General features: G+C 48.7%; 1 protein-coding gene across 16 annotated transcripts in view; it reads left to right on the forward strand.

Annotated features, from left to right (window-relative positions):
* TRIM9 (tripartite motif containing 9) overlaps positions 1-13,418 on the forward strand; it is a 128,635-nt gene that overhangs the window by 40,030 nt on the left and 75,187 nt on the right. The window lies entirely within an intron of this gene.

Raw genomic sequence — 13,418 nt, forward strand, 5'->3', positions numbered from 1 at the left:
GCGTTAAGTTGATGTAAACCTGCACCCGTCCACACAATGAAGCCCTTTATTTCGAATTAAAGGGCTCTTAAAATCGATTTCCTTACTCCACCCCGACAAGTGGATTAGTGCTTAAATCGGCCTTGCCGGGTCGAATTTAGGGTACTGTGGACACAATTCAACGGTATTGGCCTCCGGGAACTATCCCAGAGTGCACCATTGTGACTGCTCTGGACAGCACTCTCAACTCAGATGCACGATTGTCTGCCGTTGCTCTGACACAGGGAGGGGCAACTGACGACTTGGCTTACAGGGAGCTAAAATCAACAAAGGGGGTGGCTTTACATCAAGGAGTATTTCAGGCAGGACTTCACGGAGGGTTCCAATAAGAAATGGTGCACCTAAGTTATTGTTCTTATTGGAACAAGCAGGTTGGTCTGGCCTCTGATTGATACATGGCTAGATTTACCTCGCTGCACCTTCTGTGAGAGTGACTGCAGTGTGACCTAGAGGGATGAGTCTCCTAGACGGGCGGGGGGGAAGGGGGTTTGCAAATGAGTACAAAACAAATCTGGTCTATTTCTTGTTTTGATACACTCCATCTATCTTTTACATCTTTGACTGGCAGCAGACGGTGCAGAAGGACTACATGCCATCCACATCTCATGGCTGCTTGGCAGAAGATGGTACAATAGGACTGCTAGCCATCCTCATCTCTTGCCTGCCCGGCAGAAGATGATGCAATAGGACGGCTAGCAATCCATATCACCTGCCTGCTCACCATAAGATGGTTCAATAGGACTGACTGCAGGACTAAAGAGAATGAACTGATCAAGTCACTCCAGATTTAGTCCCTGTGCCCATGTCTGCCCAGGCGCTCCTGATCGACCTCACAGAGGCGACCAGGAGCACCTCGGACATGACGATGACGGCTACCAGTCCTATTGCACCGTCTGCTGCCACAAGGCAAGGCGTTGCTGCCGCTGTGTAGCAATGCAGTACCACGTCTGCCAGCACCCAGGAGACATACGGTGACGGTTACCTGAGTGGGCTCCATGCTTACTGTGGTATGGCGTCTGCACAGGTAACTCAAGAAAAAAGGTGCAAAACGATTGTCTGCCCTTTCTTTCACGGAGGGAGGGAGGGAAGGGGGGCCTGACGATATGTACCCAGAACCACCCGCGACAATGTTTTAGCCCCATCAGGCATTGGGATCTCAACCCAGAATTCCAATGGGCAGCGGAGACTGTGGGAACTGTGGGATAGCTACCCACAGTGCAACGCTCCAGAAGTCGACTCTAGCCTCGGTACGGTGGAAGCACTCCGCCGGGTTAATGCACTTAGAGCATTTTCTGTGGGGACACACACACTCGAATATATAAAACCAATTTCTAAAAAACAGACTTCTATAAATTCAACCTAATTTCGTAGTGTAGACATACCCTGAGTGGAAGAGAAGTGATTAGGCTGAATATGGACAGGGACAAAATTTAAAGACAGGAAGCTTGAGATCTGCCAATGCAAAAATGCACACCCATGACACCCAGTTGCACACCTACCATTCTCTGCATGTGATTGGATGTATATGTGACTATTTGGGAGGCCATAGGGCCATGTGCAGGAACAATCTCCTGATTGCCACGTTTAACTGACGGTTCCCAGGAGTGTCGCTGTGCAGTTGCACATCCATTTTTGCATGCAGACCTTAAGCCTTGGATTTTGACAGTTTGGCCCAAAAAGCCAGAAAGGATTTCCATGTTTGTGGGCAGACCAGCGGCTCACTTGTTCGGAATTGTGATCAGCTAAAATCCTTTCTTTGCCATAGTTGAAGGAGTGTTAGAAATCAATGGGAGTTGGGTGCCTAGATGCTAGTGGGATTTTCAAAAGCATCTAATCTGCAACCAGGGATGCCTAAATACCTTTATAAACCTGGCCCTCAGCAACTTCTTTGTGGTTTGAAATTAATGCACTACGCCTGTCAGCTGACAATGGTTGTGTTCAGATATGGCGGAGAACCAGTATACCAATAAGATGCTTGTAGCTGCTCCTTTATATGGGAGATGTGGTGAGTTTGGGAGTGTAGATTTATTAACCCTAAGGGAAAGGTGTTATCTATAGCAGTGATATAATGAAAGTTCAGCGCTAATAAAAGTTATCTATTAAATGTAATTTTTAATAAATGAAGTTCAGTTTTATCAACTGCTGGCCACTCTAATTAATACAATTCAGTGAATTTATTACCTTTTAAAACAATCATAATTAAATTTAAGTTGCTGTTATAGACTTGGATGATTGTGCTTTCGAAGCCTCTGCATTCTGACCTGCAGAACATTCCCTAAGAAGCCAATTTAGGTGCTATCCAATATAGATTATAATTAAATCTGGTGCTCCTGTTGAGTTTATAATGATGAATCTTATTACTCTTTCCTTATTACTATTCTCAGTGGTAGCTGATGACAGAACAAGGAGTAATGGTCTCAAGTTGCAGTGGGGGAGGTTTAGGTTGGATATTAGGAAAAACTTTTTCACTAGGAGAGTGGTGAAACTCTGGAATGCGTTACCTAGGGAGGTGGTGGAATCTCCTTCCTTAGATATTTTTAAGGTCAGGTTTGACAAAGCCCTGGCTGGGATGATTTAGTTGGGGATTGGTCCTGCTTTGAGCAGGGGGTTGGTCTAGATGACCTCCTGAGGTCCCTTCCAACCCTGAGATTCTATGATTTATTTATCCCATGCTGGAATTGACAATATCTGCATTTTGCGTGAACTGATACCTTTGCCAGTCTTTACTGGAGGTTAATTTGGTGCTAATTCTTTGTTTCTACAGACATCTTTAGCGTTGTTTATTTTATCCATCTGATTGCAAACAGACCAGTATGTCTGGAATCTTGCTTACTCAGGAAGTCCCATTTGCCATACCAGGACACTACCAGGGGAGTAGCATCCACACATATGGATCTGTTTGCATGATTAGGCTCTTGGAGCCGAGATTGGGCCCTAAACTAAACAAAACCACAGAAAATTTGCATACATGTGAATAATAAATACCCCACTTTTCAATCCATATCTGAACCCAACTTTCTGAAGCTTCCATGTTAATATAAGCAACAGATGTATTTTATTGATACTTTTTCTAAGATCAGCTGTGTCTGTAACATCTGTCCTTTATCAAGGATTGGGGGGATAGATCTGTTGGCAGGGCCAGAGTCTTCCCTCCTTTACACCAGTACCTTTGGTAGGGTCACAGTTGTGACACAGGATAGAGTATGTTCCAGATGGTGGTGAATACTACAAGGAGCTCTTTGAGAAGAGTCCGATGAACCAAACTATACCTCAGTAGGTCCCATCAGAACCTACAAGAATTGCAGTAGCTCAGCAAGCCAGGATACCACATATGCAGCCTCCCCTGTGTACAGCTCCATACTAAGCAATGAGTCTATCATGATGCTCAGAACCTGTGTGGAGCATCTGAAAGGGTAAGGAACGATACCTTGTCTTAAGAGAGAATAATTGGGCAAATATGGTCTGAGTCCCAAGAGAAAGGTGTATGGGATTTTTAATGTCACAAGAATGAACAAAATAAATGTGTGAAATTATTTCCATTTGATTCGTTTAGAAAATTAAAAGAGCCATGCCTCACCAATTACGGAAAAAGTCAGAAATATCTTCCAGAGCCAAGTCCAAGGAGGTGAGCCATAAGGATGGCAGAGGGATTCTTCTTCTTCTATGTCACCTGTATTGCAGTGGTGCCTTCAGAACCTGCTCAAGGCCCCATTCCGCGCACACAACAAAAATTTCCCTCTGCCCCAAAATTATCTATAACCTAAGTAGGAGTTTGCCATCCGAGCGAACTCCAAATCCTCCTGACTCAAGCATCAGTCACAAATGAGCCTGGGCTACTCCATGACCCAGGAAACTGAAAGTAAAAAATTATCATATTAACTCCCATTCACAAACACTTGCTTCATTGGAAAGGGGATGTTCTGTCCTTTCAGGGCTCATGGGGGCTCCATCAGCCTTGAAACAGTCCTGTCTCATTGGGGGTTTTTTCAGTCTTTTTAATGGGGTTCTATTCTGCTAGTTTGAATTTCCTAGCCCCTGTTCTAATAGCAGCTGACGTACAAAAGAAGTGTGACCCCATTGTCAAACCAGAATTAGCACTTAGTGGGCATATCACCGGGCAGAGTAAATGAGAAGCTGCCTTTTAGACATGTTGCTCCCAGGGCCAGCTCCTGCAGGCTGGTGCAGATTGGCATAGCTCAGTGATGACACCGGTCACGGACACGACACTGGCTGAGGGACTAGTCTGTAACTGTGTCTGTACTCGGACGGTTTCCTGTCCATGTGACCACATCACGCCTCCTGACACAGGTTACCTTGTGTGCTGAGACTGGCAGCTGATTGCGTTCCTGGTCGAGGCACGTATCGGGTAAATGTTCCGACAGCGCAGTGGATGGAGGTGCCTATTGGAGAGACTCATGCGTGGTAAAGTTCCTCTGCGTGGTGCCTGTCTGCCCGTAGGCTCCAAACCCTCAGAGAAAACAGACCTGAGAGAAAAAAGGGTCTTGTTTTGTCAGAGAAACTTTTCTCCCCCATCCAAGCCAGGAAAATCGGGGCCAGCAGGAAAATGAAAAAGTGGAGAGGGGGCAGAATTAAAAACTAACGGGCTGCAAGGCAAGATGATTGATCAACATCTCCAATCCTGCCAGCGCAGGGTCGTGGCCAGGGAAAAGGGGGCCTGGCCATGACGACCAATTGCCCCAGCAATCTGTCAGCCACTGTGGCCCCTCGTGACCATTATTTAGAGCGGCCTTGAGGCTGTTATAATCTACACTGGCGTAACGTCCCAGTGCTTGGCCGTTGGGAGGATTGGACGGCTGCAGAGGGGGTGTAAAGCCACCTTTCCCTTGCACACACATACTGCCTTGCACTGAGCACAGCTCAGCTGAACTGGTGAGTCTAGCCCACTATCCTTTCCTTTTCTCTGGCAACACTTGCATACATGGGGGGTCACTGTCTTTGGGAGGGGAATTTTTTTCAGCTTTTCCAGAGAGGAATTTAGACTGTTTTGTTATGTACTCTTTCTTCCTGTAAGATCGGTCCTTAATGGGCCAAGTCCTCAGCGGGGATGAATCAGCAGCGCTCCATTGACTTCAGTGGTGCAACGCAGATCTCCACCAGCTGAGGATCTGTCCCATTACTCGTAGACTGAGTCCCAGAGGGAAGCTGCCTGCAGCTCGCTGAGCTAAATCACTGTTAGTTGCACGCACTGTTCTCTGCCTTTCCCGCGGCTGCAATCACATTCATCGCAAAGGATGTAAAAGCAATGACAAATGAACCCCCCATTTCCCAGACAATTTGGAAATGCCACCAAATGCACATTCGCAGCCATATATCCGCACACCCTATGCCAGAGAGCAAACGGCCGTAATCAGCAGTCATTATGCCGACATTCCTCGAGGCGTGACTCAGTAAGTCATTACAGAAAATGACACGTTTACGGTTGTTACGTGTGTGCCTGCCTTTTGCAGTGATTTATCTGCAGCAATTTGCACTGCATCCGAGAGAGGCACTAATTTCTCAAATAGCTTATTTCTTTTATTCCTCTCCTAGCTTCCTGGTATCAGCACATTATCTGCTGTATGCACTGATGCTTATTGGTCTGACGCCAATTGCCGAGATACCTGCTTTTGTCAGATCTGTAAGTGTCTTCAAACAAAGGTTGAAAAGCGGCAGGTAGTCTACTAGGATGCCCATGGAAGGATGGGATTGAGAAACCTGCATCATGTGCCCCAAGAGGCATTGCAAACCCTTCCCACAGCACCCTGCAGCCAGTTGCACAGTGGGATAGCTACCCACAGTGCACTGCTCTCTGTGTCGACGCAGGAGCTGCTAGTGTGGATGCGTTCTGCCAACATAAGGAGCATCGTGTGGATGTGCATCAGCAGTTTAATTAAAGCGGCATAACTTTTGTCGTCAAAACGCTGTAGTATAGACAAGGCCTTAGTCACTTTGAATTGTTTTCCTGGTTCCTAGCTGACTTTATGCTTACAGCAGATGGTGATAAAGTTGCAGCAGGCGATTTTCAAAACTCCACCTTTAGAAAGAACCTTTAGAGAACCTAGGGCCTGATTGGCATTTGCGCTACGATCCCTTTACAGCCCCTGAGCAGTGCAAAGGGGCTTACAGCAAGCGTCCGTATCAGAGCAGTGGCAGGGAGCGTCGGTGTAAATGAGAATCAGGCCCCAGTAAGGACGGGCTGCTGGAGAACATACCCATTGCTGCTACTGAAGATTAGAACGTTACCAAGACTGTGCGAAATTAAACATGCCAGGGCTTAAACGTAACTTATGAGTTGCTAACAGCAACAGTGTAAGAGGCCAGACAGAAGGCCGACCTGTCTCTCCCAGGGGCCAAGCTGAGCTCCCAGGGAAAGGGAAATCTCTGAGATGCACAAGAGGGGATGAAAGGATTTCTGAAAGGGCTGAAAAGGATCGATCCCCATCTTATTTACAGCCCCGGGCATTTGAATGTATTCTGCCTGCTAAAGGAGATGCACTGTTCTTTTCTCTGTGCGTGCAGGGCCAGTGGGGCGGGCATGTTTGTGTGTAAAAAGAATTACAGTATAGACATACCTTTAATGTCTCCTTTCTTGTCTCCTGTGAGCATGCTCTGTCCTACTACAGCTCTGTCTGCCTATCCCTGCTGCTTTCCCAGGGTTTATACACACAATTCCCCATCTCTATCTCTCTTGATTACTGAGCATAGCCTTTGTGTTCGCATGAGCATTTTTAATAGACCCTGGGTTACACAAATCTAGCCTGGCCTGAATGGATAACAGCCAACCTCGGTCACCCCAACACTTGATAGACGACCCTGGCCCTTGCTAAGGTGCTTAGAAAGGCATCGCAGTAAACGATACTGTGGCTTTAACGACGCATTGACAAACTCTTGGGCAGCTCCCATGGGAAGGGGGAAATGCTCAGCACAGACAGGACTGGTATATTTCTAGGGATGGGGGCAATAAGGGGACATGGTGGTTTTGGTTGAGATGTGCGTTTTGTCTCACAGTTGCACATAGGAGCTGGCCAGCAGCACCAGGCTGTGTGAACTTGAATGGCCCCGTGCCACCTACCTCTGAGATGGCTTGTGTTCCTCGCTGTTACTGACTGGAGCCTTGGGATTGGCCGGCAGCCTCCGCCTCTGTGAGTGCTGCAGCCGGAGTCCTGATGGCTCCTGTCTAGACAGCCGTGACAGCCACCGTTTACATGGCGGTCACGCCGAATTTGTGGGCTGGAGATAGTGGTGGGTGTGAGATGGGAGCGGGAGAAGAAGATTAGCTGCCGTGCCACCGGCAGGTGTCCGCTGCCAAAAACAAGCGCTCGTCGTTTAGCGCCGCCTTTACATTGGCTCAAGCCAGCCAAATAAAGCTTGTTACGCTGCACGCTGCTGGAGGCAGGGCTGCAGGCAGATAACCTCCCTCGCCCAGGGTTTTATTCTGGCTGCCGGCTCCGTTCTGACATTGGCCATCACTGCACCTGTGACTTGGTAACATCACGGAGCTCCTGCCTGGCACTCCAGGGCAAACAGAAATGACATCAGCTGGGAGACAGAAGTCCAGGCTTTGCTTTTGGATGCTGGAGGAAGGACACGAGCGCTTTGTGCAGTATATATGCTTCCTCTTGTGAAGAGCAGAGCATCCTCAATGGAAGCTGACCGAGCGGAATACATATTAGAAGCCAGCAGTTCTGCTTGTAATTAGGACGGGTACTTTATGGGTCAGATCCTCGGCTGGTGTAGATCCATGGCGCGCCACTGAAATCAATGGAGCTGTGCTGATTTACACTTGTTGAGGGTCCAGCCCTAGATCTTTGAACATTCAAGGCACGCCCAGAGGGCTAATGAGAGGTCAAGAGATGGTGGCCGTTCTCAGAAAAGCCTGTATCATCGAGGAGGGAAAGTAAAGCTGCTCAGAATTGTCCAGATTTCCCCCCTCGTAACCCACGTACTTTGTCTTGTCACTGTGTGAGGTGCCAGGTGGCAGGAGGACCTTACAGCTGTACAATGCAGAGTGTTCCCTGGTTATCAGGCGAACCGGGGTGAATCACAGATGTGACAGAATTGTGTCTGGAGTGCTTAGGGTTGAGGGGGGCCTGCTGCATGGGTTTTGTATGGGGACAGAGCCAGGAGTTTTTCCTCTCTAGAGCTCAATAGGCAATTGAGAAAATTCCAGGGTTCGGGAGAAGATTCCTCGGCAGCTTGGCTGGCTGACTGCACAGGCTTGGGCAATGTGGACGGTGTCTTAGGTTAGCACAGAGAAGCAAAGGTTAAGGCCTTCCCAAGGCTCTGTTCCAGTTGACTAATAAACCCGCCTGTTTTGAAAGCGCTGCCTGGCGTCACTGCAAAGACTTGGTCAGGGCCCTGGGTCGTTGCGGAGTGTAAAAGTCTCTGACCCAGGAGTCTGCCTTAATGGGAATCACTGGGCAGAGTAAATAAACCTGTTAGTCTTTAAGGTGCCACCGGACTCCTCGTTTTTTGGGGCAGAACTCGTGGTGTGAAACAGGAGTGTTGGAGCCCAGAGGCCACGTGGCCTACCCTTAAGGCAGAGTGGGACCCCTGAGGGTCTGGCACGCAGAAGGGGTTCCTCCCAGGGACTGTTTTGAAGCTGGGCATAGCGCAGCTCTTGTGGATCCATGACCAGGTGTTCATCCCGACAAGTCTGATGAGAAATATCACAAGAACTCTTTGGCTAACAGAGAAGCCATCTTCCGTATTGTTCTAAACATCACAGCAGATCACGAGAATGTTGAGTTTATTTTTGTAATAAAATATTGCATAAGTGAAAATATTTCATACTGTTATGCTGAGAGACTGGAGACTGGATTGCTCACAAACCTCATTGAGACAGAGGGGTGTGAATGTGCCTTTCTTTTCACATGACGTAGGGATAAGTTAATCACAAGGCCCCGCTTAAGACAAAAGGGGAATCTGAACCTGCCCAGGATGACCAGGCCTGTGTGGGTGACCAGCTTTGCTGAGTATTTTGTGTGTGTGTTTTGCTTCTCCACTGATAATGGGAGAGTGAGCCAGGCAGAAGGAGCAGCTGAATGCACAGTGTCTGACCCTGGAAAAAGCCAGAGGAAAGGCTTTTGGGTCAGAGGTGCAGGCTGAAAAGAGTATTCTTGGGGTTGTGAGCAAAAGAAGCTCTTTCCTATTCTTTGATTCCTTCTGTTGTTCAGAGACACGGGACTTTGTTCATTCTTTATAAATAAAACTGATTCAGAGAAATACCCGACTGTCACCAGTTTCTCCTTCTAACCAGAACAAACTATTAGACCCCAATTTTGGCTCGCCGCTCCTGTCAATGGGGTAATACAAATCCAGTGGTGATTTTGGCAACTACCCCCCTCTCCAGGCTGTTTTCTGAAGTCTCTTTCCTGGAAAGTGCTGGGGAGTTGCTATCCTTTCCCCCATGGAATAAGGAGACAAGCTGAAACAAGGATGGGAGGTACGGGGGGTTGGTGCTGATGTGGATTTTAAGTCCTTTCACTCACCCATCTTTCCCGCTGCATGCGCTGTAAGGTGACAACATCACAGGGTTCCGACATCCCAGAAAAAAAATCCATGTTAGGGTTTTGCACTGCTGTCCATCACCATAGTACATAAAGTATATTGGCAACCGAGAGCCCCAGCCACCCCGCAGCTCTTGCACTAAAACAGAAATACAGGAACTCAGCCTGTCAGCCTCCTGTGTATCCAGCGCTTTGTATTAACACAGCTTGCCGCGGGGTGAAAGCTTTCTCAGACTCTAGAGAATCTTCAAACCCAGCTGAATAAAACCTGATGTTCCCCATTTAGCAGATGCAAAGATCCTGTCCTAAATAGCCAAACGTATTTTTAGCAAGCACTCCATGCAGTACGGAGCTGCCCTTGTACGTTACAGCATCCAAGACTAGAGGCAAGAGGTGCCCCAGAACTACTGTGTGTCTGTCTCTGCCACTGATGGGCACCAAAACGGTGCAACGTCAGGAATTCTGCATGATACCTTCTATGGACAGTGAAGGTAAATCATAGAATCATAGAATATCAGGGTTGGAAGGGACCCCAGAAGGTCATCTAGTCCAACCCCCTGCTCGAAGCAGGACCAATTCCCAGTTAAATCATCCCAGCCAGGGCTTTGTCAAGCCTGACCTTAAAAACCTCTAAGGAAGGAGATTCTACCACCTCCCTAGGTAACGCATTCCAGTGTTTCACCACCCTCTTAGTGAAAAAGTTTTTCCTAATATCCAATCTAAACCTCCCCCACTGCAACTTGAGACCATTACTCCTCGTTCTGTCATCTGCTACCATTGAGAACAGTCTAGAGCCATCCTCTTTGGAACCCCCTTTCAGGTAATTGAAAGCAGCTATCAAATCCCCCCTCATTCTTCTCTTCTACAGGCTAAACAATCCCAGCTCCCTCAGCCTCTCCTCATAAGTCATGTGTTCTAGACCCCTAATCATTTTTGTTGCCCTTCGCTGGACTCTCTCCAATTTATCCACATCCTTCTTGTAGTGTGGGGCCCAAAACTGGACACAGTACTCCAGATGAGGCCTCACCAATGTCGAATAGAGGGGAACGATCACGTCCCTCGATCTGCTCGCTATGCCCCTACTTATACATCCCAAAATGCCATTGGCCTTCTTGGCAACAAGGGCACACTGCTGACTCGTATCCAGCTTCTCGTCCACTGTCACCCCTAGGTCCTTTTCCGCAGAACTGTTGCCTAGCCATTCGGTCCCTAGTCTGTAGCGGTGCATTGGATTCTTCCATCCTAAGTGCAGGACCCTGCACTTATCCTTATTGAACCTCATCAGATTTCTTTTGGCCCAATCCTCCAATTTGTCTAGGTCGTTCTGTATCCTATCCCTCCCCTCCAGTGTATCTACCACTCCTCCCAGTTTAGTATCATCCGCAAATAGTAAATAACTAATAACTAAATAGCAAATAGTAAATAACTATTAGTCCCCTTCCTCTTTGCTAATAGAAGTGTCTACTGCATTCTTAATGCCACCCTCAAACCCTGCAGCATGTCATAAGCATGGACCTATCAAATCTGTGCATAGCCACGCATCCATTCATCTGTCCTCGTATCTGTGGACACAGTATCAATTCACCCAGCAGCCAGTCTATTCGCCCATCAATGTCTCCATGTCTGCAGCAGCATATCTGCACACCTGGGGTCACTTTGGGCACAGCATCACAGGCATGGCACACAGCCTAATTCCATAGCTTTCAGTGCTCTCTGCCGCTACGGTTTATCCTTGGTAATCTGTATTTCTCCGTGACAGCTCCTCCCTGGTCCCAGCAGTTATGACCAAGCGCTCAGCAAGGATCATAGCCACACTTCAGTGCACTGTCATGATGAAACAGCTGGCACGGAACTGAAAAAGACCTTGTGGCATTTAGTACAGGCCACTTTGAGAGAGACGGAAGCTAAGTTTCTTACCCCTTCCCTGCCCTGTGCTGGCATGCAGCTGTGTCTCGGATGTGAAGCTGCAGGAAGAGCAGCTCTTGCAAGTGTACCTAAGGACCTTAATGAAGCAACGGCACTGGCTGCAGCAGCTCTAGTCCATGCGCGGCCTGATTTCGGTAGCAATGCTGGCCCTGGGGCCGGCTGGTCTAGTACAGGGCTTCTCAACCAGGGGTACAGGTATATACTTGTTTATACTGCTCTGTAGACTATACCCTGAAATGTAAGTACGCTAGGTCTATTCCAATTGACTGATTTTTATAATTTATATGGTAAAACTGAGAAAGTCAGCCATTGTTCAGTAATATGGGGCTGTGATACTTCTGTATTTTTATGTCTGATTTTGTAAACCAGTAGTTTTTAAGTGAGGTGAAACTTTGGGGGTACACAAGACAAATCAGACTCCTGAAAGGGGTACAGTAGTCTGGAAAGGTTGAGAGCTAAATTCCCTGTAAGCTCGCGCAGCACCCTATTTAGCACCTTGCAGGCACTCAGGGAACCTGCCTGGGGACATTCCTCCCCCAGCCCCCACCTAGCCCGGCCCCCAACCTGCTGCAGCTGGGGCAAAGGGCACCCCTCCCCAAGCCCCAACTCTGCTGCGTCGCGGCCCAGGCTGGCCCCAAGCACGGCCACAGCGGCCCGGTCCTGGACCTGCTCGGGCCGGAGGAGGGGCACCTATCCTGCAGCCAGAGTCCCAGCCCATATATCAGCTGAGAAATGCACACCCTCCCCTCTGCTACTGGCTCTTCGCTGCTCTCTCGGGAGCTTTACCTCAGGCGGAGAGCGTCCTAACAGCGAGCTGTGTAAAGCGAAGGTGGGCTTGAGCCAAATACCTGCGACCCGAATATCCCCAGATTTGGAGAGAGGTCTGATGTGTGGGCCCATCGGCCGTGCAAAGAGGGAAGGACATGGGACTAGCACAGGGACAGTGGGGCTGTATCAGACCCACAGGCAATAGAAAGCATCATTCACCCAAGTTTGCTTCTCACATAAGCACATGGGGCCTGATCCACAGCTCAGAATCAATGGCAGCCTTTCTATTGACTTCATGTGGCTTTTGATCAGGCTCCCAGCCTGAGGCATTACAGAGATTTGCAGACAGCCGCGCGGAGGGCGGGGTGGGCCTGACAACGAGGGCAGCTGTCCAGGGACACAAAGTGGCTCGCTGGGTTTCACAGCGGGGTATTCTGCATCCACCCACGAGGCTTCCAGAGCGCGAAGGCATTCCAATACTCTTCTTCTTCGTCAGCGGCCGTGAAAGCCCCTCTCTTCCGTGACCTTTACGAAACAAGTCTTTGGAATTAATAGCCTGTCGTCGTTGGTGTGCTGAATGTAATTAGCTAGCTGCCTTGTGACTGGGTTGCAAATGCTGCTTTGGGGGACCAGGATTAACAGAGCAGAGCAGCTGGGGGCAGGGGGAATGAGAGAGGCTGGGGGATGAGTCAGAAGCAGCGACGGGGAAGGCTCCCAGCGTCCAATCTGAAATTAAAGGGGAATGTATAATCAGAGGTTCTGCTGGTGTGGCCTTGACCCGTCAGGCTAGCCAACTGCAAGGGGCAGGGAGGCACAGTACGGGAAACTATACCAGGTCCTAGCTATCTGGCGTGAGTTACTCACCGCTTTACAATGGGCCAGATCCTGAGAGGGCGTAATTTGAAGTGGCATTGTGGCAGTCAATGGAGCTATGCCGATTTACACCAGCTCCGGTTCTAGCCCTGTGCATAGAGGAAGAGCAGGAATGTTTTAAAGTCCCTGTTATGTGTTTGGGGCTATCTCCAGCCATCCGAGTGGATGAGTGGGGACATATCTTGCATTTTTCCAGCCTCATGAATGGAGCTTCTCCTGGTCAGTATCTCAGTGCAGAACATCGCAGAGACTGGACTGTCTTCCCTGTTCCTGACACCTGCTCAGAAATCAAGGCAGTCGCCA

Source organism: Lepidochelys kempii, chromosome 6, assembly GCF_965140265.1.
Source record: "Lepidochelys kempii isolate rLepKem1 chromosome 6, rLepKem1.hap2, whole genome shotgun sequence".
Taxonomy (NCBI): Eukaryota; Metazoa; Chordata; order Testudines; family Cheloniidae; genus Lepidochelys; species Lepidochelys kempii.